Source organism: Gorilla gorilla, chromosome 22, assembly GCF_029281585.2.
Source record: "Gorilla gorilla gorilla isolate KB3781 chromosome 22, NHGRI_mGorGor1-v2.1_pri, whole genome shotgun sequence".
Classification (NCBI taxonomy): Eukaryota; Metazoa; Chordata; class Mammalia; order Primates; family Hominidae; genus Gorilla; species Gorilla gorilla.
In genome coordinates, this window is record NC_073246.2 from 28,120,271 (window position 1) to 28,143,102 (window position 22,832).

The window sequence follows — 22,832 nt, forward strand, 5'->3', positions numbered from 1 at the left end:
CCTATTGAAACAGCTTGAAATCTTAGCAGTCTTTGTACTTTTCATAACATATTTTATTATACATATTTTATATACAAATAAATAATTAAAAATATATAAATTTTATTTTTTAATTTTTTTGAAACAGGGTCTTGCTCTGTCACCCAAGCTGGAGTGCCGTGGCATGATCTTGGCTCACTGCAACCTCCACTTCCCAGGTTCAAGTGATTCTTCTGCCTCAGCCTCCCAAGTAGCTGGGATTATAGGTGTGCACCACCATGCCTGGCTAATTTTTCTATTTTTAGTAGAGACGGGGTTTCACCATGTAGGCCAGGTTGGTCTTGAACTCCTGACCTCAAGTGATCCACCTGCCTCAGCCTCCCAAAATGCTGGGATTACAGGTGTGAGCCACTGCATCCAGCTCTGTATTATATACTGTAGTAGTCTGTACAAACAAAAGCATGTGTAGAATTTTGGCATTCATGTTGAAAATATGACCACAGATTTCTTCTTAGGTACATGGGAAGATTGCCTTGTATTCTAGTTTTAGGTTTCAGTAATTTCACCACTGACCATTTTATTGAAATCATGTAGTGCTGTAGGTAGTCAGATAATGAGATGCCACTTAAAAGGCCTGAAATACTTGGGGTTGCATAATGGGGATGTATATACTACGTTAGAGGCTAATTCCAAAATTTGAGGAAAGACTAATAAAATGTTTCTCTTGTCAACTGAAGAATGATGAGGTTCATAAATTTAGAAAGGTGAGCTTTGTTTTTTATAAAGAATTGCAGCCCTCGGGTGGCCATTCTGACAGGGTTAGAAGTGTAGCCTCCTGCCAGAAGCCAGAAACAGGCACTTTGAGGGAGGGAAGAATAAGACAGGAATTTATGCTGAATGTGGTGGTTGAATACACATTTTTGTTTGTTTGTTTGTTTGTTTGTTTAGACAGAGTCTTGCTCTGTCACCCAGGCTGGAGTGCAGTGGCACAATCTCAGCTCACTGCAACCTCTGCCTCCCAGGTTCAAGTGATACTCCTGTCACAGTCTCCCGAGTAGCTGGGATTACAGGCACCCACCACCACGCCTGGCTTATTTTTGCATTTTTTAATAGAGATGGGGTTTCACCATGTTGGCTAGGCTGGTCTCAAACTCCTGACCTCAAGTGATCCATCTGCCTCGGCCTTCCAGTTGTTTGTTTTTGAGGCAGAGTCTCACTGTTGCCCAGGCTGGAGTTCAGTGGCCCCATCTTGGCTCACTGCAACCTCTGCCTCCCAGGTTCAAGTGATTCTCATGCCTCAGCCTCCCAAGTAGCTGGGGTTACAGGCATGTGTCACCAAGCCTGGCCAATTTTTGTATTTTTAGTAGAGACGGGGTTTTGCCATGTTGGTCAGGCTGGTCTTGAACTTCTGGCCTCAAGTGAGCCTCCCGTCTCAGACTCCCAAAATGCTGGGATTACAGGCATGAGCCACCATGCCCCACCTGAATACACATATTTAATCAGCTATAGGAAAAGGCACAAATACACGAAAAGAGAAACGTGCATATAGTTGAGCTTCATGCCTGTCCATGGGTGTCATGTTCAAAATATGGTGGCATTAGTATAATCCGAGGATGGAGTTTTCAGACCTCTGACTCAAAAGGTGAAGCAGGCAACACAAAAACCCTCACTATGCATTCTCTATAAACCGGCCAGAGCCACTTCATGTTCAGTGTTCTTTTGTCAGGAAGGAAAGCTGAGTGGTCGTTTTGTCAAAACTGCAAAATGAAGGATAGTCACAAGGTTGGTGGAAATCACTGGCAGAGCCAGTCTTTCCCAATGGCTGATTTCTGTTTAATCCTTAAGAAAGAAAGCCTCATGGCTGTTAGCAAGGTTGCAGGGGAGGTGAATGAGGCATGTTCAATCTTCCATGTCATCATGGCCAGGAGCACAGTTTTCAAGGTTTCTCTGCGGTACCCTTTGCCAAGAGAGAGTTCTGTTCAGCTGGTTGGGGGGCTCAGGATTTTATTTTTATTTCTCACTCTTAAGGGGAACATCAACTTAGAGGGTCTTGTCCATGAGACTGAAATATCTTCCAGTTGTCTTCGAGAAGAATGTCCTCATTTGAGTTTCCCTGAAAGCAGAGGGCCTGAGACAAGTATGTGGGCTCAGGTAGTTTCTTTGGGAATGAATCCCAGGAAGCAGAAGTGAGAGAGTAGAGGCGTGGGAAAACATGGAGTTATTGAGCTAGCTACCCCTGTGGAAAACTGGGGCTCCATTCTGTTGAAGAGCTTCTAAGAAACTTTGTGGAATCCCTCAGAGATGTTTTAGGGAAGGACAGGGAGACTGGGACACCCATCTATTAATTCAGTCTCCCATTGATTGTGGGTTTTGCTAGAGGCACTTTGGCACAATGCACTTCCAAGTGTGCCTGTTTAGGGGAGAGGCAGGCTGAGTTGCTTTCAGTGACTGCAGAGAAAGTCCAAATTGTGAGATGCCATAGCACAGCTTGAGGTGGGATGCTGGTTGCTTGCACAGACTTGTCCTTCACAGCGGTGCTGAAATCTAGTGGCCAAGGGAAGTGGTTGAGGCACCACAAGTATCTGCTGCTACAGATAAGAGAAAGCAAATAGTATAAGAGAAGTTATTATCCAATTATTTCTAATAGAGTTGAGGGAGTGTCATTGCTGTAGGGTCATGGTCTGTACAGAGTGGTGTATGAGATGAGAATGTGCTACCCCAAAATATGCCTCTTTGGCGTTAAGATTACTTTGAGCTGATCATTTTTAGACACTAGACACAAGAGAAGTTTTGAAAACACAAACATTTCCCTTTTGTAAGGGAAACTTACACCTATAAAGAAAAATGTCCATTTGTAAGTGTGTCTCCCTCTCTGTACGAAGAAGGGAAAGATGATTAAATTACTAGAGACCCACCCACCTAAATCTGCATAACAAGCCTTACTCTTATTTACTGTGCTGTTTCCAGTCACATCCCCATTACTGGCCTTCCCAACACCCTTCTTTCTTCGTTTCAGCAGAAGATGGTGCTTAAGCCTGAATTCTAAGTCACCTCTTGGAGATTTGCTCATTTCTTTGGGTATCTCCCAGTATACATGAGGTATATATGTTATTAAACTTCCGTTTGCTCTACTATGCAGCCGTAAGAAAGGATGAGTTCATGTCCTTTGTAGGGACATGGATGAAGCTGGAAAGCATCATTCTGAGCAAACTATCGCAAGGACAGAAAATCAAACGCCGCATGTTCCCACTCATAGGTGGGAAATGAACAATAACACTTGGACACAGGGCGGGGAACATAACACACTGGGGCCTGTCGTGGAATCGGGGGAGGAGGAGGGGTAGCATTAGGAGAAATACCTAATGTAAATGACAAATTAACGGGTGCAGCAAACCAACATGACACATGTATACATATGTAAGAAACCTGCACGTTGTGCACATGTACCTTAGAACTTAAAGTATAATAATAAAAGTAAATAAATAAATAAACTTCCGTTTGCTTTTCTCTTGTTAATGTGTCTTCTGTTACAGGGGTCCATCTCAACTAAGAACTCTGAAAGTTAGAAAGAAAATTATTTTTCCTCCCCTACAGTTTAAAATGAGAGTTAAAGGCATTTTCTTGTATTACACAGAAGAAGGAGAATGCTGTGATTTTTCATGATTAATGTTGAGTATCGAAATGGATGTCTTTCTATAATGGCTGGAGTCTAATTAGCTATCCTGATTTGAAGAAAGCAGGTTTTCAGAAACACAGTGTCATATGTTCCTCCTAAGTTCATTAAGTAACCACTGATCTGCAATTTGGTATCCCAGATGGACCTACCCTCAGGAAGTGAATGTCCTGTGCAAAGGGCTATTTTTCAGATAAAGCTCCCAAGATATGGAATAGTGTTGTAGAAAAAAATTGGGTTCTTGTCATGCGACCAGGAAAATTTAGACATGCAGATGCATTGTAGGGTGAGTAGGGCAGGGTTTATTAAGTGAAAAGAAAATGGGAAAGAGGAACTCTCAGCAAAGCGAGAGAGAGTCCTGCCAGCAGGTCTCTTGCCTCACAGATTGAATCCCAGGTCACCACCCAGGAACTGAAGAGGCCAGGCTCCTCCCCGCTGCAAAAGGTGCAGACTTCCCAAGACTCCACCCTCGTCCTCCCGGTGCACAGGTGGACATTATTCAGAATCAGTCGGGTAAGGGCGGGTTTCATCTGGGACTAGCAGTTTGGTTTTTCAGCCTTCAGGCTGTTTTATGCTTGGAGGTGGGGACCCTTTCGCCGTGGACCCATGGCTGGCTTCTGTCTCTATCAATAGCATATTTGAGTGCAGGGCTGAGGCAGCCTCTTGGAGGCTTATTATCATGTATCAAATTCTTACCCCAGAGAAAATCAGAGTTGTGATTTGAAGCGTTATTAGGGTAATTGCATCTGAGATTTTGAATAATCATCAACAGTCACCTAATCTGCATCACTTATTTTATAAAAAGGCTAATAGACATTAATAATTTACCTAACATCAAATAGTTTGTGAACAGACAGGCTGGAACTCTTCAGACTGGAATTCAGTTCAATACTCTGCAGTGGCATCATAGATAATATGCATTTGTCAATTTGCATAATCAATATTTTATTTTTGTACCATGCAGGATCATTGTTTAAGTACACAGTGATATACTTCCTGACCTTTAGAATTTTAAATCACTGGGCTTAGTGAAATCCCCCAAACACATTTAAAAACTCATAGAAAGGCATATGAATGCAAGCATTTGGAGTGTTCTGAATACCAAAAGCCAAAACCAGTACAGGTAAATGACAAGCATCATTTAAAAAGAATGTCTGAACAGCTGGCTGAATAAATCAGCCAAAGTTGAAACACTCTTTTTACTTGTCTATGAAATTTTTCTTCCTAGAAGTGAGGGAGTCCCTTGAGGGAAAGAGGATAACAGGTAAGCGTATTCACTGTTTGCCACTTCTAGAAATAAAATGCTGCGTATGTATTCATATGTATGATATATAACACACAACTAGACTTTTTTTTTTTTTTTGAGACAATGTCTCTCTTTGTTGCCCAGGCTGGAATGCACTGGTGTAATCACAGCTCATGGCTCACAGCCCACCTCCTGGGCTCAAGGGATCCTCCCACCTCAGCCTTCCGAGTGGCTGGGACCATAGGTGCACACTACCACGCCTGGCTAATTTTAAAATTTTTTATAGAGATAGGGTCCCATTACGTTGGCCAGGCTGGCCTTGAATTACTGGCCTCAAGCAATCCTCTGGCCTTGGCCTCCCAAAGTGCTGGGATTACAGGTGTGAACCACTGCACCCAACCACAAGTAAACTTTTGAATCCAAGGAGACACATGGTGTGGGGTCCAGACTGCTGTGACCATCCTATGTCAGGGCAAGTCCAGAGCTTCACTATCAAAGACATTTCTGAAACATGGGCTGGGCTTGGTGGCTCACGCCTGTAATCCCAGCACTTTGGGAGGCCGAGGCAGGCAGATCACCTGAGGTCCAGAGTTCGAGACCAGCTTGGCCAACATGGTGAAACCCTGTCTCTACTAAAAATACAAAAATTAGCCTGGCATGGTGACAACCTCCTATAATCGCAGCTACTAGGGAGGCTGAGGCAGGGGAAACGCTTGGACCCAGGAGGTGGAGGTTGTGGTGAGCCAAGATTGCACCACTGCACTCCAGCCTGGGTGACACAACGAAATACTATCTTAACAAACAAACAAGCAAACAAACAAAAAATGAAAGAAAGAAAGAAAGAAAGAAAAAGAAATTTCTGAAGCAGAATAAAACACCAGCCACTGAAATTGGATTTAATATAAGTGCTTTGCGACTTTGGTTTATACTTTTGTTGCTAGGGACATGGAATTTTCATTTTTACCTCCAGCTTGGAACCAGCCATAAGCCAGTGTCTCCCAATGGTTAGCTAAGAGCATTTCCTAGTCTGTTTGGGAGGGAGATAGAACCTCATTTTCCTTTCTACATTCCCTATGAGGCACTCAAAGTCCTTGAAATCATATTTCCCAGGAATCACAAATGAACCAATCTAAACTCTGTGGGGATGATAGACTTTCTTGAGGTCCTCTGGATTTCCTAGGTCCAAGGATTGGTATTTGTGGTAGTAGGTGATGCCCAAGGGTGAAGGAGAACTGTTACTATATTCAGAACCCTGAGAGTTCATTCTGTCCTTCACTTGAAGGAAAACTATCAATAGGTAACAGCACCCCTTAGACTTGCTCCTTCTTCTGTGGACGCCCTTTTCTGGCCATGGGCACTTGAAGGAAATGAATGAGAGACCCAGGACATAGGCGCTGGGGAAGGAGTAGAGATTGATGTCAGCTCTTTCCTGGAAAGGTTAACAGAAACTACAGGGCATGATTTATTGAAATAATCTGGGTGAAAATGCTTGTATATGCTAATCTTATTTTTTATTTTATTTTGTTTTATTTTTGAGACAGGCTCTCCCTCTGTCACCCAGGCTGGAATGCAGTGGCATGATCTTGGCTCACTGCAAACTTCACCTCCGAATTCATGTGATTCTCCCACCTCAGCCTCCTGAGTAGCTGGGATTACAGGTGCGTCCCACCACTTCTGGCTAATTTTTTTTTATTTTTTTATTATTATTTTTTTTTAGTAGAGACAGGGTTTCACCATGTTGGTCAGGCTTGTCTGGATCTCCTGACCTCAGGTGATCCACCCGCCTCGGCCTCCCAAAGTGCTGGGATTACAGGTGTGAGCCACAGTGCCTGGCCTAATCTTATGTTTTAATTTCAAATATTATTTTTATAATTAATGTTCACATCCCTTATTTATTGAATGAAAACAATGCGATGGGTTAGATAAGTGCTAGAACTAATGCTCTATAATAAACTCTAAAAAACCCTAGCCGGCTGGGCGCGGTGGCTCATGCCTGTAATCCCAGCACTTTGGGAGGCCGAGGCGGGCAGATCACAAGGTCAGGAGATCGAGACCATCCTGGCTAACACAGTGAAACCCCATCTCTACTAAAAATACAAAAAATTAGCCGGGCATGGTGGCGGGTGCCTGTAGTCCCAGCTACTCGGGAGGCTGAGGCAGGAGAATGGTGTGAACCGGGGAGACGGAGCTTGCAGTGAGCCGAGATCGAGCCACCTCACTCCAGCCTGGGTGACAGAGCGAGACTCCATCTCAAAAAAAAAAAAAAAAAAACACCCTTTCTTGGTGGAAAACGTCAAAACTATTTAAAGGGAGTGAGAATAGTATAACGAACCTGGGTATGCATCTAATCTAGCTCCAACAATTATTCAATATCAGTTCACAGCCAATTTTATTTGATCTATATCTCTCTCTGTCCCTCCTCAAATTATTTCGAGGCAAATACCGGACATATTTACATTTACCTTTAATCTTTTCTTTTCTTTTTAGATACAGGGTCTCACTCTGTTGCCCAGGCTGGAGAACAGTGGCATGATCATGCGTTATTCACTGCAGACTTGAACTCCTGGCCTCAAGCAATCTTTCTACCTTGACCTCCCAAAGTGCTGGGATTACAGGTGTGAGCCACTGTGTTTAGCCTAGACTTACCTTTAATAGCTTTTGATAAGTTATTTTTTAATGTAATTTTGATAAAATAATTGTACCTAAAATGTACTAATGTGTTGGTATTGTCTACTATCCAATCTACGAACAAATTTTACTGATTCGTTCGTAACTGACCCCAGAGTTGGTTTGTTTGAATCACTGTAACTGAGCCTCTATTATAAAGATCATACGATGTTTGTTTTACCTACTTTCCCTTTCCCCTTGTCCTTTTCTTGCTCTATGTGTGCTTGCTTGCATGTCATTATTTCAGTAGAGGGTAGTCACTAATAATTGATTAACTTCATATCCTAACCTACAGGGGTGCCTGGCAGATTGATGAACTTGTTTTTCTTATAAAGAACCATGATCCTTAGGTTATGCAGACCTCCTTGATGGTGTCCAGAAATTTGGGTAGAGGGATGCCAACAGCTTTGATCACTGGGGGAGTTTCATCTCCCATATACCCACCTTACTCGTACAAGTCCCCAGTTAAATTCAAAGGCAGGGCAGATTTGAGAGACTGTCTCTCCTGCCCTCTTGCTTTGGTCAAATTGAATAAACCTTTCTCTGTTCCTGAGTGCTGATGTGTCAGTGTTTGGCTTACCATGCATCAGGTGAACAGACCTAAATTTGGAGATTCTGTAACATCAAGACCCATATGACGTTCACATACTGGATTAGGCTGATGACTCATATATCTCTCTTTTAATGTGTGACCATTTACATCTCTTTCTCTCCTCCCTTTTTTTTTTTTGGCAATTTCTTTGTTATTAATGGTCTTGTTTTAAAGTGAAGTATTGTCATTTAAGTTTATATATCAATGTTATCATTATTTGTTTATTTACAACAAAGTTTTATGCCAAGGCAGTCATGCCATTGCCCACCTGACCTGCTTTTCCACCATCAGTTTTACCTGTGTGTGTCCCTGGATCATCAGGAAGCATTGATTGAGAATCTTTTTCTCTTAATCTGCCTTACTATTTTCTAATGTAGTTACTGATCAAACTTAGCAGTAACCCACTCATTTTGTGTGTAGGCAAAAGCAACTATGAATAAACAGAAGAAGTCTCCCACAGTGGGTAAATGTGTGGACCTGGGTTTGAAACCTGATGAAACTTGCTGGCTGTGCCCCCTTGGGCCAGGGATTAACTGCTGTCATTCTTAGTTCCCTGAACCCTCAGGTGCATGCGATTATATTCACTACCTGATATGGTTTGGCTCTGTGTCCCCACCCAACTCTCATCTTGTAGCTCCCATAATTCCCACGTGTTGTGAGAGGGACCCGGTGGGAGGTGACTGAATCATGGGGGTGGGTCTTTCCTGTGCTGTTCTTGTGATAGTGAATGTGTCTCATGAGATCTGATGGTTTTAAAAACGGGAGTCCTCCTGCACAAGTTCTCTCTTTGCCTGCTGCCATCCACATAAGATGTAACTTCCTCCTCCTTTCCTTCTGCTGTGATTGTGTATCCTCCCCAGCCACAAGGAACTCTAAGTTCAACAAACTTCTTTCTTTTGTAAATTGCCCAGTCTCAGGTATATCTTTATCAGCAGCAAGAGAACAGGTCAATACAGTAATTTGGTACCAGGTAGTGGGGTGCTACTCTAAAGATACCTGAAAATGTGGAAGTGATTTTGGAACTGGGTAACAGGCAGAGGTTGGAACAGTTTGGAGGGCTCAGAAGACAGGAAAATGTGAGAAAGTTTGAAACTCCCTAGACAGTTGTTGAATGACTTTGACCAAAATGGTGATAATGATATGGACAATGAAATCCAGGCTGAGGTGGTCTCAGATGGGGATGAGGAACTTGTTGGGAAGTAGAGCAAAGGTTATGTCTTGTTATGTGTTAGCAAAGAGACTGGTGGGATTTTGCCCCTGACCTAGAGATTTGTGGAACCTTGAGCTTGAGAGAGATCATTTAGGGTATCTGGCAGAAGAAATTTCTAAGCAGCAAAGCATTCAAGAGGTAACTTGGGTGCTGTTAAAGGCATTTAGTTTTATAAGGGAAGCAGGGCATGAAAGTTTGGAAAATTTGCAGCCTGACAATGCAATAGAAAAGAAAATCCCATATTCTGAGGAGAAATTCAAGCTGGCTGCAGAAATTTGCATATGTAACAAGGAGTTAAATGTTAATCCCCAAGACAATGGGGAAAATGTCTCCAGGGCATGCCAGAAGTCTTCACAGCAGCCCCTCCCATCACAGGCCTGCAGGCCTAGGAGGAAAAAGTGATTTCTTGGGCCAGGCCCAGGGTCCCCATGCTGTGTGCAGCCTGGGGACTTGGTGCCTTGTGTCCCAGCTGCTCCAGCCATGGCTGAAAGGGGCCAACACAGAGCTCAGATTGTGGCTTCAGAGGGTGCAAGCTGTAAGCCTTGGCAGCTTCCATGTGGTGTTGAGCCTGCCAGTGCACAGAAGTCAAAAATTGGGGTTTGGGAACCTCTGCCTAGATTTCAGAAGATGTATGGAAATGCCTGTATGCCCTGGAAGAAGTCTGCTGTAGGGGAGGGGCCCTCATGGAGAATCTCTGCTAGGGCAGTACGGAAGGGAAATGTGGGATCGGAGCCCCAACACAGAATCCCTACTGGGGCACCGCCTAGTGGAGCTGTGAGAAGAGGGCCACCATCCTCCAGACCCCAGAATGATAGATCCACTGACAGCTTGCTCCATGCACCTGGAAAAACCGCAGACACTCAACACCAGCCCATGAAAGCAGCCAGGCAGGAGGCTGTACCCTGCAAAGCCACAGGGGCGGAGCTGCCCAAGATCATGGGAACCCACCTCTTGCATCAGCATGACCTGGATGTGAGATTTGGAGTTAAAGGAGATCATTTTGGAGCTTTAAGATTTGACTGCCCCTCTAGATTTCAGACTTGCATGGGGCCTGTAGCCCCTTTGTTTTGGTCAATTTCTCCCATTTGGAACAGCTGTGTTTACACAATACCTGTACCCCCATTGTATCTAGGAAGTAGCTAACTTGCTTTTGATTTTATAGGCTCATAGGTAGAAGTGACTTGCCTTGTCTCAAATGAGATGTTGGACTGTGGACTTTTGAGTTAATGCTGACATGAGTTAACACTTTGGGGGACTGTTCGGAGCACATGATTGGTTGTGAAATGTGAAGACATGAGATTTGGGAGGGGCAAGGTGTGGAGTGATATGGTTTGGCTCTGTGTCCCCACCCAAATCTCATCTTGTAGCTCCCATAACTCCCACTTGTTGTGGGAGGGACCCAGTGGGAGATGATTACATCATGGGGCTGGGTCTTTCTCTTGCTGTTCTCATGATAGTGAATGGGTCTCACAAGATCTGATGGTTTTAAAAACGGGAGTATCCCTGCACAAGCTCTCTCTTTGCCTGCTGCCATCCACGTAAGATGTGACTTTCTCTTCCTTGCCTTCTGCCATCCACGTAAGATGTGACTTCCTCTTCCTTGCCTTCTGCCATGATTGTGTGGTCTCCCCAGCCATGTGAAACTGTAAGTACAATAAACTTCTTTCTTTTGTAAATTGCCCACTCTTGGGTATGTCTTTATCAGCAGCATGAAAATTAACTAACACACTACCTTAGAGTGTTAGTGTGAAAAGAGGCAATGTTTGAAAATTTTTAGCTTGGTGCTGCCCACACTGTGAGCATTCAGTAATTGTGAGCTGTAATGCTCACTGTTGTGTTCCATTCCCACAGTAATTTTTCTGTATGTGTTTTGATTTTTTAGACTTAAAAAATACAGTTTTAGATTTATAGAACAATTGAACAGATATTACATAGAGTTCTATACACCCACCCCATCCCTACCTCTCAATTTCCCTCCACAATTTCCCCTATTATTAACAACTTGCATTGGTGTGGTACATTTGTTAAAATTAATGAACCAATATTGATACATTATTGTTAACTATAGTCCATAGTTTACATGAGGGCTCACTCTTTGTGTTGTGTACTTCTATGGTTTTGACAAGAGTATTATAACACATATCCACTGAAAGGGATCAGAATATGCTACCCCAAAATATTCTACTTTGGCATAAGAATTATTTTGAGCTGAAGGCAATTTAGAAGCAGCAGACTCAGGAAGAGCTCTCTGACCTCTCTTTTCTGCCTAAAAGCAGGGGATAAATTTCCCTTTTCCCATACTGAGGAGAGGAGAATGATTCTCCATTCTTACAACCAGAGAGAACTTGAGTTTGTGTAGCAAATCTCAGTAAACAACCCTTATCTACCATGTATTTCCCAGTCACCTTCTCCCAATTTACCACCCCTAGGAACCCAAGCTCCCCCTTTGTTTTGTCTAGTCATGTCTCCCCAAGTTATCATCCTTTGCTAAAATGGTGTATTAGTCCCTTTTCATGCTGCTGATAAAGACATATGCTAGACTGGGTAATTTATAAAGAAAAAGAAATTTAATGGACTCATAGTTCCATGTGGTTGAGGAGGCCTCACAATCATGGCAGAAGGTGAAAGATATGTCTTATATGGTGGCAGGCAAAAAGAGAGTGAGAACCAAGCAAAAGGGTTTCCCCTTATAAAACCATCAGATCTCAAGAGACTTATTTAGTACCATGAGAACAATATGGGTTAAACCCATGATTCAGTTATCTCCCACTGGGTCCCTCCCACAACATGTGGGAATTATAGGAGCTACAATTCAAGATGAGATTTGGGTGGGGACAGAGCCAAACCACATCAAATAGTATATAAGCCCCAGGGTCTAAGTACCTCTTTGAGTTTTCAGTTCTCTTCTATGAAGCCCCTGTGCACATAAAATTAAAAATAAACTTTGTCTGCCTCTTCTCTGATTAATCTATCTGTTTTCAGTTTAACTCTTAAATTCCAGCCACAGAAACTAAGAGGGTAGAGGAAGTTTTTCCTCCCCTACGTATTCATTATAGTTTCATACAGAACAATTTAACCACCCTAAACATACCCTGTGTACCTATTCATCTTTCTCTCCCTCCCTTAAAATCTCTGGCAGCCACTGTCTTTACTGTCTCTATAGTTTTGCCTTTTCCAAAATGTCATATGGCTGGAATCATATAGCACGTATCTTTTTTAGTCTGCTGTCTTTCACTTAGCGATATGACTTAAAGTTTCATTTAAAAAAATGCATGTGATTTGTAGTTAATGGAAAGGATTACATAAAGCATATTTTATGTGAAGACATGGGAGTTGCTTTTGATATTTTTACTTCCTTGATTCAATATGAGACTGATTAGAGGGCTTTCTGTTCCAGCACTGACCAGAGGGTAGAAAGAAAAACTTGAGGATTCTGGATTCTCTCTTTATAAGCACATTATTTGTGGTTATAGCTCATCCAGGTTGAGTTTAGTGCAGTGGCTCCTACAGCTAATCCGTGAACTAGCTGCAACATGAAAATACAGATTCCTTCATCCCTGGGAGTTTCTGACTCTGGAGCACTGGAGAAAGACCCAGGACTGCATTTTTAATGGGCTTCTCATGTGGTACTTACTTATACAGAACCATTTCTTTGGTAGTAAAAAGGAATACTGGCTTTGGTCTCAGAGGATTTGGCATCAAGTCCTCTCTCTTCATTGAAGCACCAAATATTTATTTAACTCCTCCCATGTGCCAGACCTTGGACCAGGCTCTGGATTGATACAACAGTGAGCTTAATAGTCATGCTTTCTACCCTTTACAAGCTTACACTGGAGAAGAGGCAGGCATTAAGTAAACAATTACAGAAATAAATCTTATTCATCAACTATGCTAAGTGCTAAGAAAGAAAATACAAAATGCTATGAGAGAGTGTTAAAAAAGGGATCTGGCTTTGTTTGAAATGGGGTCAATGATTCACTTTTCCCTGAGATAATGACTTTGAACTGAGATATTATTTATGTGACATGAGGGAAAGATGTCTGCCACCCAGGCACACAAGGTCCATATGGCTTGGAACACAAGGAGAGAGAGATGAGGCTGCAAATTAACCACTTCATATCTGTCCTTCAGCAGATAAACAGCCAGGGTCACTGCGTGTCTAGCTATCCTCTTACTCAACTGCACTGAAATTTCTCCCAAATCTCCAAAACATGTTTAGTAATTCTGCCAATTATATTTATCAAGAGCTTAAACAATAAGATTGTTAATAGCCTTTTCTTAAAAAGTGTTAGAATTTTAGTTGTTAGTGAATGATTCTTAAAAGGCTGTTCTGTCTTTGAGTTAGGGCCAATTATTCATTTACTGAAAGATATACGCAGAAAAGAAAAGGATCTGATTCTGCATTGCCACTACTTAAGCACTGTGTAATGCTTGAGCTTTTGTGAAGTGTTTGTAGCCTCATTTCATCTTCACTGTAGACTTGTGGAAATGCATTATTATTATGCCAATTGTACAGATGCAGAAGTAAAAGCTGAGAGAAATATAGAGGTTCACTGCATTGACACAGTGAGGAATTGATTGCAGTGGTTGGCTGTCAGGGAACAGTCAATGTCCCTAGCTAGGACCACTTTAATACTACCATTGTGTCAGTTATGGGCCCCAGTTATGCATTCTCTTTTGGAAGATATACAACCTGGACATACTTATGTGAACCCCAAAAATCTGAGGCAGGTCTCAGTTAGTTTAGAAAGTTTATTTGCCAAGGTTGAGGATGCACGCCCATGATGCAGCCTCAGGAGGTCCTGAAGACATGTGCCCGAGGTGATCAGAGCACAGCTTGGTTTTATACATTTTAGGGAGACATGAGACATCAATCATCATATGTAAAATGAACATTGGTTTAGTCTGGAAAGGAGGGACAACTCGAAGCAGGGAGTGGGCTTCCAGGTCATAGGTAGATAAGAGACAAATGGTTGCATTTCGAGTTTGTGATTAGCTTCTCCAAAGGAGGCCATCAGATATGCGTTTATCTCAGTGAGCAGAGGGGTGACTTTGAACAGAATGGGAGGCAGGTTTGCCTTTAGCAGTTCCCAGCTTGACTTTTCCCTTTAGCTTGGTGATTTTGGGGGTCCAAGATATTTTCCTTTTCTTTTCTTTCTTTCTTTTTTTTTTTTGAGATGGAGTCTTGCTCTGTCGCCCAGGCTGGAGTGCAGTGGTGCAATCTCAGATCACCGCAACCTCTACCTCCCAGGTTCAAGTGATTCTTCTGCGTCAGCCTCCCATGTAGCTGGGATTCCAGGAACGTGCCACCATGCCTGACTAATTTTTGTATTTTTAGTAGAGATGGCGTTTCACCACATTGGCCAGGCTGGTCTTGAACTCCTGACCTCAGGTGATCCACCTGCCTCGGCCTCCCAAAGTGCTGGGATTACAGGCATGAGCCCGGCCTTTCCTTGCACACTTATATCCCAGGATCTTACTTAATGCTGGAAATGAGGTTCTATGGAGGACTCCCGGTGTTTTTTCTGCTGCTCTCCAAAGCCAACCAAGATCTCTTCAGAAATCTTCAGCTCAGCCCAAAGGAGAAACTTCCAAGGTAAATGAATTTTCCTAAAAGTATAAATGATATTAAGAATTCTGCCCATACGGACTGGGATTATGCTTTGTCTCCTGACGGGCCTTTTTCAAAATAAATCATGTTCCTACTCTCCATCTTAGCAGATGATGAAGGCAATTGCTGCTGAAATGGAACCATGTGGTAACCCCTGCATTAAAGCAAGTGTAGGTTTATCACATACATTGGACACAGTAGGTGACAATGTAGAATTATTTATTTTAAGGGTACAAGACCATTTACCTTCCTTCCTCAATATCCTTCTTATACCTTATTATAGTGCTGCACTTTACACTATAAGAATCATTCCTTGGAATCTGTAAGGCCTTGAATATAAAAAGCCCCTGTTAAAATAGCATGCTACCTAAGAAAAGTAACCCATTAACATCCATTAAGGCTTAAGTGTTAATTATAATCATGAAGTTTGAAAGTTATGGCTAAATGATTTATTATTCAGAAGCCAAAGGCTTCTAGATTTGTTTGACTCCAAGGATAGAGTCAAAAGTTCAAACGATTCTAATAATGCAAAAATATCAAGAAATTATGGAATCTTCTCATTCCACCCTTCATCTTTATCTTAAACTGCTACTATTTCAAAATATATTTGTTAGTCATGCCGATTACTGTGAGGTTGTCAAGGGTAGTCTACAATATAGAGCCTTTACTTTCTTTTCAGAGCTTTATGGGAAAACTGGTTGTCTTCTATGTTTTCCCTTGAGAATTTTGCTTATCTGTTGTGTCTGTCCTAAATGCTACAGTAGTTGGTCTCAGACTGAGCTGTGTTTTTGTACACTGTCATGGACAGTAGCATTTATGAAGCATTTTTTGCATACAATTCTTGTCTTTGATAGTGATTATATTTTGTATTTTAATAAATTATCCTGGGCTGGGCGTAGTGCCTCATGCCTGTAATCCCAGTACGTTGGGAGGCCAAGGGAGGTGGATCACTTGAGCCCAGGAGTTTGAGACCAGTTGCAGAAACCCCATCTCTACAAAAAATACAAAAATTAGCAGGGCATGATGGCACATGCCTGTAGTCCTAGCTACTCAGGTGGGAGGATCACCTGAGCCTGGGGAGATCGAGGCTACAGTGAGCCAAAAGCATGTTACTGCACTGCAGCCTGGGCAACAGAGTGAGACCCTGACTCAAAAAAAAAAAAAAAAAATTACCTTGAATTTTTCTTTAAAAAATAAAACATATTTAGAGCTCAGGTTTTGTCTCTTTGAATTCTAAGTCCTATTACTCAGCTGAGCTTTTTTATGGCCTTGTTGAATTGTCAACAGAGACAGTGGATTACTGATTCATTAAGTATATATTTTCTCTAGCAGGAAAATGGAATAAGGAATGTACTTGCATTTCCACATTACCTGACACCATCATTTTAACTTTATTCATTAACTTTATTTTACAGTGTGTGAGACTCAAAACAAAAATCTGCCATTAGCTCCAGTTTGGCTCCAAAATAAAATATTACTTTGTTCATTCATTTTCACATGTTGTATTAAAGTGCTGTCACTGGGCTGATGCTAGGATCCTCACCGGAGGGAAATGGATGGAGCACATTCTATGGAGGACATAGAGAGAAATCTGGAGCATAAGGAAAAGGGCCAGGCTACGCTGGGTTGGACATCTCAGTTGATGATACAGGGTATCCAAGAAGCTTTAGTTTCTCACGTATGGTTAGAATATAGGTACCTGGATATTGAAGATATAGGAAGTAGAATACAAGAAATAATTTTTCCAGTTCACAGCTTTGTTTCGAGAAAGGTTCTGAGCAAGTAAAAAGGAGCAAATGCTTATCTGAGTAGAACTTCAACGGTATGGCTTGTGATAGCCAGTCTCATGCAGGCACGTCCTTGGGATTTAACATATACAGACTGGGTTCAGTTTAGAGGATGCTCTAGCAATTTGAGAAGCCAGGAAAACCTCTCAAACCCCTTAGACCCAGACAGAAAGAATCAATGAGGGAATGATTCACTCAGTGAATAATTACCAACTGGAGTGAAGGATTCTCTAGTCTAGTGATTCTCAATGAATAAGCATTATATCATCTCTGTCAGAAATGTATGTATGTTAAAATGCAGATTCCTGGGCCCTACCTCAGGCTAACTGGAGCAAAATTTCTATGAAGTGGGGTCTAAGAATATGCATATTCACAGATATGCTAGAAGGTTCTTATTCATATTTACAGCAGACACTTATCCTTGGGGATATGTCAAACCAGCCAAGTGGGAATGAAGGTAAAACTTTGAACCTGCAGCACAAATGGGCTGAGATATTTTGGGTAGAGCTTCTTCTTATGGACAAAACAATAGTCACATGAGTAGCAAAAGGCTTCATAAAATATTTTGACCTCCACAGGTGACATAACTTTCTTTTGTTGTCAACTCCTGATTTATTTTAGAGAAATTTTGTTTTTAAAAGTTCTCTCTGATAGATAAATGTGCTGAGGCACTGAGTGTACTTTTAGTTCTTGCACTGGAATGTAATCTAATAAAATAAAATTCCATGCAGCTATTTGGATGACATCTGTTTGAATAGCATAGTAGGGCAAATAGATTTGTGTCTATGTATATTATTTATGTGTTGTATTATTAGCAAATATGATAGTATTAGCAAATATGATAGTATTATCAGCAAATATGGTATGATAGTTGTATTATTAGCAATATGTATACATAAATAATATGTATATTATTTATGTGTTGTATTATTAGCAAATATGATAGCTTTAATAATAATCTAATATTAATTTATACTACTTAATTTTGACAAAGAAGTAGAATTGAAGTAGAGATTTGATATTAAAGGCATTTATCCATCTGCTTTGGAGTGGCAATTGGTATATAGAGAATGGGCTTTTTAGATTCACATAAATGTTGGTCTCACCTTTTCCATTTGCTCATTGTGTGACCTTGGCATATTATTTAGCTTCTCTGAATCTGTGTTTTTTTAACTACAAAAAGAGGACAATAGTACATTACTTCTATGATATAGAAAATCATGGCCGGGCGCGGTGGCTCACGCCTGTAATCCCAGCACTTTGGGAGGCCGAGGCGGGCGGATCACAAAGTCAGGAGATGGAGACCATCCTGGCTAACATGGTGAAACCCCATCTCTACTAAAAATACAAACAAAATTAGCCAGGTGTGGTGGTGGCGGGTGTCTGTAGTCCCAGCTACTCGGGAGGCTGAGACAGGAGAATGGCATGAACTCAGGAGGCAGAGCTTGCAGTGAGCTGGGTACCACAGCGAGACTCTATCTCAAAAAAAAAAAAAAAAAAAAAAGAATCACTTTAAGGCTGATATATATGGTAGCTCACACCTGTAATACCAACATTTTGGGAGCCTATGGCAGGAGGCTTGCTTGAGCCCAGGAGTCGGAGGTTGCAGTGAGCTGTGATTGTGCCACTGCGCTGCAGTCTGGGTGACACAGTGAGACTCCGTCTCAAAGAGAACAAAAGAAAGAGAGAAAGAGAGAGAGAAAGAAAGGAAGAAAGAGAGAAAAGAAAGAAAAAAGAAAAGAAATAAAAAAGAAAAAAGAAAGAAAAAAGAAAGAAACAAAGGAAAGAAAGAAAAAAGAAAAAAGAAAAGAAACAAAGAAAAAGGAAAGAGAGAAATGAAGAAAATCAGTTTAATATAGTACTTGGAACATATCAAATGCTCACGAAATTTAGTGCCCTTCATTGCACTGGAGAAGAGTTAGGTGGCATTTTGTAGCTCCGTATGCTCAGATACAGTTTGTTTTTGAGCTGGGAATATTTTAGACTTCATCTTTTCTTTCTTAGTCGTATAATTTTCCTTTATTCATAATGCAGTCATCCCTTTCCCACCCATGGAAACAGTGAAATGTGGGACCAACCATGCTATATTATTAATTTTGCAAAGCTTGCTGACAGTGACCTCTCCAGCAGTAGCATTCACTCTTTTGCCTTAAAAAATTTCTCACAAAAGCTCTCCACTAGGCATAAGCATTACGCTTAGTCCTGCCACTGCTTCAGTGTGGCACGGTCATCAGTAATATGTACATTTCCACTTTGGCTAGGGTCTATTTCTCTGCTTTGCTCAGAGGTACCACTGACCTTTCTGATTAGCTGAGTTGCAGATGACTGAGCTTGCACGTAAAAGGGACAGTCAGAAAATAAATCTTCCCTGTGTCTGTCTAGCCAGACTCCAAGAGTCAGGAAAAATTCCGCTGAAAGTCCATAAATCTTCCATCTTTCTTCCTGAAAGCATGTACGAGGACAGTTCTCCTGTCACTACGTATGAGAGCATTCCTGAATGTGTGGGTAGGGTTTTTGATGTCAATTTTTTTATATCAACTGGTAAAACTTTATTTTACAAGCAATAGGAATTGGATCAAATGATTATTATAATCCAGAGGAAGTATTTTGGAACCACAGCAAATGCCATTATACATACTGCCAATACAGGTTTAATAGACAATACTGAACTGTACAAGAGTTATTTATTTTTCCTTAATCTCGAAGCTATTTTTAGTAACACAGAAAAGCCATATTAACATTTTTTTTCCCGTTAGAAAACATGATGTACAAAACTTTGGATGAAAAGATAAGTCAAATTTCGTTTAATCACTTGGAGGAAAATCCACCAACTCTGTCAATACTACCTTTCACTCGCGTCTGTGTGAAGAGACCACCAAACAGGCTTTGTGTGAGCAATAAAGCGTTTATTTCACCTGGATGCAGGCGGGCTGAGTCCAAAAAGAGTCAGCGAAGGGAGATAGGAGTGGGGCCGTTTTATAGGAGTTGGGTAGGTAAAGGAAAAAGGGGGGTTGTTCTCTGGTGGGCAGGAGTGGGGGTCACAAGGTACTCAGTGGGGGAGCTTTTGAGCCAAGATGAGCCAGGAGAAGGAATTTCACAAGACAATGTCATCAGTTAAGGCAGGAACAGGCCATTTTCACTTCTTTTGTGGTGGAATGTCATCAGTTAAGGCAGGAACCGGCCATCTGGATGTGTATGTGCAAGTCACAGGGGATATGATGGCTTAGCTTGGGCTCAGAGGCCTGACATTCCTGTCTTCTTACATTAATAAGAAAAATAAAACAAAATAGTGTCGAAGTGTTGGGGCGGCGAAACATTTTTGGCAGGGGGTGGTATGGAGAGAGAGAATGGGCGATATTTCTCAGGATTAGGGGTGGCGTGGGAACCTGGAGTGGGACAGATTAAGCTGAAGGAAGATTTTGTGGTAAGGGGTGATTTTGTGGGGTTGTTGGAAGAAACATTTGTCATGTAGAATTATTGGTGATGGCCTGGATACGGTTTTATATGAATTGAAAAACTAAATGGAATAAGAGAAGGAGAAAATCAGGTATTAAAGTTCTAAGAATGGGGAGGACCTAGGACATGTAATTAGAGAGTGCTTAAGGAGATTTAGCATAGTCCTGCCAGCAAAGGTTATTTATTTAAGAGTTAAGAGTGGCAGTTTGGGGATAGCACCAGGAGATATCAGCTGTGATAGCTTGGAGAAACAGTGTAAACTGGCAGTGTAAACAAGAACAGGGCACGTGTGAGTAGTTGAGAACAGTGAATAGGAGTATGACTAGACAGAAGATAGTAGGGATGACAAGTTTTTTTGGGGCACAGTCTTAAGTTGGTCTGGTGTCTGGAATAAGACTGGGGCCTAATAAAAAGGAGCGTCCATACAGGAGCTTAAATGTGCTGTACCTTGCAGGATTCCAAGGACAGGCCTGAATTCTGAGAAGGGAAAGTGGTAAAAGTACTGTCCAGTTCTTTTTAAGTTGGTGGCTGAGCTTGGTGAGGTGTGTTTTTAAAAGACTATTAGTCCGTTCTACCTTTTCTGAAGACTGAGGACTGTAAGGGGTATAAAGGTTTCACTGAATACCAAGAGCCTGAAAAGCCGGTCTGCTATTGGACTGTATAGAGGTGGGAAGGCCAAAGTGAGGAATTATGTGTGACAGAAGGGAAGAAATGACCATGGTGACCTTCTTAGACCCTGTGGGAAAGGCCTCTACCTATCCAGTGAAAGTGTCTACCTAGACTAAGAGGTATTTTAGTTTCCTGACTCGGGGCATGTTGAGTAAAGCTAATTTGCCAGTCCTGGGTGGGGGCAAATCCTTGAGCTTGATGTGTAGGGAAGGGAGGGGGCCTGAATAATCCCTGACAAGTAGTAGAATAGCAGATGGAACACTGAGAAGTTATTTCCTTGAGGATAGATTTCTACGATGGAAAGGAAATGAGAGGTTCTAAGAGGCGGGCTAGTGGCCTGTACTATAGCATAGCCTGCCTTTGCTGGTGTGGTGATTAGGCCTGGTGGAACTGCCATCAATAAACTAAGTGTGATCAGGGTGAGGAATAGGAAAGAAGGAAATATGAGGAAATGGGGTGGAATGTCAGGTGCATCAGAGAGATACAGTCATAGGGGTCAGGTGTGGTATCAGGAATAATGTGGGAGGCTGGATTGAAGTCCCGACCAGGAACAATGGTAATTGTGGGAGACTCAACAAAGAGTGAGTACAGCTGAAGGAGCTGGGGAGCAGAAAGTATATGCATCAGGTGTGAGGAAGAAGATAGCTGGGGAGCAGAAAGTATATGCGTCAGATGTGAGGAAGTTATGAGAACTGTTGAGAGTGAGTTGAGCATAGTTTGTGATTTTTAAGGGCCTCTAAAAGTATTAGGGCAGTGGTGGCCACTGCACACAGACTTGAGGGCTAGGCAAAACAATAAGGTCAAGTTGTTTGCATAAAAAGGCTACAGGGTGTAGTCCTGGTTCTTGTGTAAGAATTCTAACTGCACAGGCCTGCACTTTGGCTGTGGGTAATGAAAAGGGTTGGGATTTGTCAGGGAGAGCTAGGGTGGGGGCAGTCTCTAAAGCTGTCTTCAAGGAACGGAAAGAGGAGTGGGGAAAGGATTTAGGATCTATGGGGTCAGCTAGGTTTCTTTTTGTGAGTTTATATAATGGTTTTGTTAGGATAGCAAAACCAGGTATCTAAAGTCGAAAGTATCTAACCATGCCCAGGAAGGAAAGGAGTTGTTGTTTTATAGCTGTTGGGGTTTGAGAGATCAGCTGAACACGATCAGCAGGGAGAGCACGTGTGTTTTTATGAGAATTACGCCGAGATAGGTAACAGCTGAGGAAGAAATTTGGGCTTGACTGAAGTAATGGGGGCTGTCTGTGAAGCTTGCAGCAGTACAGCCCAGGTAATTTGCTGAGCCTGATGGGTGTCAGGGTCAGTACAAGTGAAAGCGAAGAGAGGCTGGGATGATGGGTGCAAAGGGATAGTAAAGAAAGCATGTTTGAGATCTGGAACAGAATAATGGGTTGTGGAGGGAGGTATTGAGGATAGGAGAGTGTATGGGTTTGGCACCACAGGGTGGATAGGCAAAATAATTTGGTTGATAAGGTGCAGATCCTGAACTAAACTGTAAGGCTTGTCTGGTTCTAGGAGAGGTAAAATGGGGGAATTGTAAGGAGAGTTTATAGGCTTTAAAAGGCCATGCTGTAACAGGTTAGTGATAACAGGCTTTAATCCTTTTAAAGTGTGCTGTGGGATGGGATATTGGCATTGAGCAGGGTAAGGGTGATTAGGTTTTAATGAGATGGTAAGGGGTGGGTTATAGGTCGCTAAGGAGGGAGTAGAGGTATCTTATACTTGTGGGTTAAGGTGGGGAGATATAAGGGGAGGACGTGAAGGAGGCTTTGAACTGGGGGAAAAGGTGGCAATGAGGTGTGGCTGTAGCCCACGAATAGTCAGGGAAGCAGATAATTTAGTTAAAATATCTCGGCCTAATAAGGGAACTGGGCAGGTGGGGATAACTAAAAGGAGTGCTTAAAAGAGTATTGTCTAAGTTGGCACCAGAGTTGGGGAGT

At 42.0% G+C, this 22,832-nt stretch overlaps 1 long non-coding RNA gene across 3 annotated transcripts in view; it reads left to right on the forward strand.

The window, feature by feature from the left end:
• Nucleotides 1-22,832, forward strand: part of LOC115931845 (uncharacterized) — a 211,971-nt gene that overhangs the window by 40,182 nt on the left and 148,957 nt on the right. Inside the window, exons 3-4 of one of the 3 annotated variants that reach the window (XR_008674826.2) lie at nucleotides 6,440-6,556; nucleotides 7,386-9,060. The exons of 1 other annotated variant lie outside the window; for it this stretch is intronic. This is a non-coding gene — a long non-coding RNA (uncharacterized lncRNA). Of the gene's footprint in view, nucleotides 1-6,439; nucleotides 6,557-7,385; nucleotides 9,061-22,832 lie in introns of those variants that run through there. One more of the 3 variants, XR_008674827.2, reaches the window with a different exon arrangement.